We start from the raw sequence: 3,340 nt of genomic DNA, 5'->3' as shown, positions 1-3,340 counted from the left end.
GGACCCCGAGATCGTGACCTGAGCCAAAGGTAGACACTTAACCAACCGAGCCACCCAGGCACACCAAACATATATTATTTTCATAATGAAAAATATTAAAGCATAGGAAACCTATAACTTAAAATATAAATAATTTTCTTCACTAATGGAAAGAAAATATGTAGATCATACAGAAATAAATACAGGGGAACTGGGCTGGCCTACTCGGTAGAGCATGTGACTCTCGATCTTAAGGGTGTGAGTTCAATCTCCACGTTGGGTGTAGAGATAAAAATATTGAAAAATCTTAACTTTTGCTGGGGATGCCTGGGTGACTCAGTCCGTTAAGCATCTGTGTTTGGCTCAGGTCATGATTTCTGCCTCGGGCTCCCTGCTCAGCGGAGAGTCGGCTTCTCCTTCTCCCTCTGCAGCTCCCCCTGCTGTACTCTCTCTTTTTAATTTAAGATCTTTTTAAAAAACCAACCAAACAAAGATCTTTACATTTTCATCGATGTGGATGGAGCTAGAGCATATTATGCTAAGTGAAATAAGTCAATCAGAGAAAGACAAATACCGTATGATTTCACTCATACGTGGAATTTAGGAAACAAAATGGATGAACATATGGGAGGGGGAAAAAGAGAGAGAGAGAGAGAAACAAATCATGAGAGACTCTTAACTATGGGGAACAAATTTAGTGTTGATGGAGGGAGGTGGGTGGGGGATGGGATGGGTGGGTGATGGTTATTAAGGAGGGCACTTGTTAGATGATGAGCACTGCGTGTTATATGTAAATGATGAACCACTGAACTTTACTCCTGAAACCAATATTGAACTGTATGTCAATTAACCATAATTTAAAAAATAATAATAAAAAAATCTTTTTTAAAAAAAGGACTCTGGGATCACGCCCTGAGCTGAAGGCAGACGCTTAATGACTGAGGCACCCAGGCGCCCCTTTAAAAAAATCTTTAGGGGCGCCTGAGTGGCACAGCGGTTAAGCTTCTGCCTCCGGCTCAGGGTGTGATCCTGGTGTTATGGGATCGAGCCCCACATCAGGCTCCTCCGCTGGGAGCCTGCTTCTTCCTCTCCCACTCCCCTTGCGTGTGTTCCCTCTCTCGCTGGCTGTCTCTATCTCTGTCGAATAAATAAATAAAACCTTTAAAAAAAAAATCTTTAAAAGATAAAATAAAATACAAATAATTTTCTTTACTAATGGAGAGAAAATATGTAGATCAAAGACAAATAAATATAAAATTATTCTTTTGGACTTTGATCAAAAGGATATATACAGGGGTGCCTGGGTGGTTCAGTTGGTTATGTGTCTGACTCTTGATTTTGGCTCAGGTCCTGATCTTGGGGTCATGAGATTGAGCCCCAAGAGGGGTTCCGCAGTCATGGAGGAGTCCTCTTCTCTCTCTCTCTTTCTCTCTCCTCTTCCCTCTGCCCCTCTCCCTGCCCTCACTTGCATACTCTCTCTTTCAAATAATAAATAATATTAATCTTTTTTAAAAAAGGATAAATACAGCACTCTCAAAACTGACTCTTTCAGGCTTCCAACAAGCTTATGAATCCCATTATATGAAAAAAAAAAAAAACCCACAGCTAATATCATCCTCAATGGGGAAGAGCTGAGAGCTTTTCCTATATGGTTAGGAGCAAGACAGGGATTGTGAAACAGAGTACTGGAAGTCCTAGCCTCAGCAATCAGACAACAAAAAGAAATAAAAGGCAGGGAAGAAGTCAAACTTCCACAATTCACAGATGACATGATATTCTATATAGAAAACCCAAAGGATTCCAACAAAAAACTGCTAAAACTCATCAATGAATTCAGTAAAGTTATCGGGATACAAAATCAATGTACAGAAATCTGTTGCATTTCTATACGGCAAAAATGAAGCAGCAGAAAGAGAAATCAAGAAATGGATCCCATTTACAATTACACCAAAACCCATAACATACCTAGGAATAAACCTAACCAAAGAGCTAAAGATCTGTACTCTGAAAACTAAAAAAACACTGATGAAAGAAATTGAAGACGACACAAGGAAATGGAAAAACACTCCATGCTCAAGGATTAGAAGAATAGATATGTTAAAATGTCTATATTACCCAAAGAAATCTATACATTTAAATGCAATCCCTATCAAATCCTATATGTTATTTATTTCATGATTATTCACATTTTTTTAAAAGATTTTATTTATTTATTCGACAGAGATAGAGACAGCCAGCGAGAACACAAGCAGGGGGAGTGGGAGAGGAAGAAGCAGGCTCATAGCGGAGGAGCCTGATGTGGGGCTCGATCCCACAACGCCAGGATCACACCCTGAGCCGAAGGCAGACGCTTAACCGCTGTGCCACCCAGGCGCCCCCACATTTTTATTTTACGGAAATTTTGTTACAATTAAAGTATAGCTGGATAGCATGATCTTGATCTATAGAGCTATTGGCCAACTCCTCTGTGAGAAAATACCAAATGAAAAGGATTTGGATTGCTAGTAAGAGAACTTCAAGTCCTTTATCTTCTATTTCTTTGTTTCTTCTAGACAACCGGAAATTTTGATCTGCTGGATTCAATAGGTAGGGTAAACGTTGTAGGAAGCTATTCTGTGCAGGCTAGTTGAATGCTTCAAGTGAAAGGAAACAAAGCTAGGGTGATTGCTGCATCAGAACAGAAAACTCCAGGGGCACCTGGGTGGCTCAGTCCCCTGATCCCAGGGTCCCAGAGCCCCACATCGGGCTCAGCAGGGAGCCCGCTTCTTTCTCTCCCACTCCCCCTGCTGTGTTCCCTCTCTTGCTGGCTGTGTCTCTTTCTGTCAAATAAATAAATAAAATCTTAAAAAAAAAAAAAAGAACAGAAAACTCCAACTTCCTTGTGAAGATTAACTGGATACTTTACACTTTTAAGCAGAAATGCTTAAACTTTTCACTTCATCTTGCAAAAACACTATTTGCAGGTCAATGATTGCAGTTCATTAGTGGAAGTTCACTGTAGCTTTCTTTTAAGAAGTAGATTGTAACACTTCTGGGATCCAGGTAGTGATGTGATTTTGGAATATAGGTGAGATTCAGTGGGGTAGAGTCCAGAGCCGACAACAAAGAAAGAATTCTTGAGACGTCTTTGGTGCAAAATGGTGGTTTATTAAAGCACGGGGACAGGACCCGTGGGCAGAAAGAGCGGCTGCACAGGGGTTGTGAGGGGTGGCTGATTATATACTATGGGGTTGGGGGAGGTAAGGAAAAAGAGAGATTGAGAAAATACTTTCATATGTTAAAGAAGACTCACAGGATACCAGAGGCCTTGCCATTGTCAAGTTAAAGTTGTTTTTCCCTCTTGCAAGGCATTAGCATTAAG

This window comes from Ursus maritimus, unplaced genomic scaffold, assembly GCF_017311325.1.
Source record: "Ursus maritimus isolate PB19 unplaced genomic scaffold, ASM1731132v1 scaffold_8, whole genome shotgun sequence".
Classification (NCBI taxonomy): Eukaryota; Metazoa; Chordata; class Mammalia; order Carnivora; family Ursidae; genus Ursus; species Ursus maritimus.
This window is presented reverse-complemented; position numbering follows the sequence as displayed.